General features: G+C 33.4%; 1 long non-coding RNA gene across 1 annotated transcript; it reads left to right on the top strand.

The window, feature by feature from the left end:
- Positions 1-295: 295 nt before the first annotated feature.
- Positions 296-1,388, top strand: LOC109339650. The gene is made up of 3 exons (XR_002106691.1): positions 296-417; positions 506-643; positions 1,126-1,388. It is a non-coding gene; the product is annotated as an uncharacterized LOC109339650 (long non-coding RNA).
- Positions 1,389-1,589: the final 201 nt, after the last annotated feature.

Genomic DNA, 1,589 nt, shown 5'->3' with positions numbered 1-1,589 from the left:
ATTTCTCCAAAATCACTTTTGAATAACATTTTTCAAAGAATCTTAATGAACGGACCATATAGCTTTTCAAAAAGCTAAAAAACATTTTTTGTTTAAATAAAAAAACTTATCAAAGAAATGTATAAATCATAACTCATATATGAGTTTTTAAATAAAAATAATAATTTTAATTAAAAACAAAAAAAAATAGCCATATTAAAAGTCTCAGCCCAGGTATTTAGTGAACATGCATGACCCACTTACACTAAAGAAAGTACAACAAGGCCCATTCATAACTTGGGGTCACCATTAAATTAACTAAAGTAAAGGGGTTAATATGTAATTCACTAAAAATCGTCGAATGATTTTCCCCAAATTCATTTGATCCCTAGACAGTGTAGAAAAGCAAGGTGACAGAGTGAATAGTTTGATATGGCTGTAAGATCTGAAGAACAAAATGAATAATTATAATAATAATTAATGTTTATGATTTATGCATTTTGATGATTGTTTATGATGAATTCAGGTAAGAATGTTGATAGAAGTTGAACCACCAAGTCCGATGAGATATTTAATGGGCGCGGCGGTGATGATGATCGGAGTTGTTTTACCGGTCGGTTACATGATGTTCCGTAACAAACGCGTCCCTTCCAAACAGACGTAGGTACTCTACTCTGCATTTCTTATTCCTTATTTTGATTCCATATTTTAGATCCGAATTCATCGAATCGTTGTTGTTTTTCGCTGTTTTTTTATATTTCTTAGTTAGGTTTATGGTGTTGAATTTGTTGTAATTGTGTGTTTACTGTGATTGCTTAAAATTTCGGGAGAATGCGACTGATGTGGCCGGAATTGCGGTCAGTAGTGGAGAGTCTTGAAACTGTCAATTGTGGTTGGGGTTGTGGTTGCGGATCGCAATTTAAAACTAATTAGGTTATATGCTTTAGATCTGTGGAATATGTGTTGGTCCAAGTGGATTATGTGTGAGGAAAAACATTGTTGGGAGAGGGCGCCACTTAGGTGTAATCTCTGACATGTTCTCTATTCTCTTGTACTATTGGCAACAAATTTTTTTGCCATTCAAATTGTTATTTTTTTTGTTGGTTATTATCGAATTTTAGTGATGTGCTTGTGTTACTATGTCAGGAACAAGGTTTTGATATAGAGAGGCATGTTGATGATGATGACGGCGATGGTGATGACATGAGGAGGTTCTGATTTTAGTGGAGTTGGATTTCTTAGTCTTTATGTTTGATTAGTGGTTTTAACTTTAATGAAATCTTCCATTAGTTCAGTTGTAAATGCATTGAGATTCTTTTAAGTGATTGTTCATCAGATTCTGAACCCATATATACATGCTGTTCTCATTCCAATTTTTCCCTGGAATTCTATTATTGTGTAGCTTGTTCCTATTTTTTTCTTAAAAGGCATAAGAAAATTGTGATTCTTGCTGGCCTTAATTATTGATCATTTGGTATTTTCAATGTGGAATAATACTCAAGTCTCGTGGGTTTATTGTTGAGGGAATAGGAACTTGGGGTTGAGCAGTAATCTTTCAAATACATGAAATGGGAATTCTAATTTGTTTCATCTGGTCCCTTAGTGACTAG

The sequence above is a fragment of the Lupinus angustifolius genome, unplaced genomic scaffold (assembly GCF_001865875.1).
Source record: "Lupinus angustifolius cultivar Tanjil unplaced genomic scaffold, LupAngTanjil_v1.0 Scaffold_85_102, whole genome shotgun sequence".
NCBI classification, from domain to species: Eukaryota; Viridiplantae; Streptophyta; class Magnoliopsida; order Fabales; family Fabaceae; genus Lupinus; species Lupinus angustifolius.
Note: the sequence above shows the minus strand (reverse complement) of the source record. Positions and strands in the feature narration are given on the sequence as shown.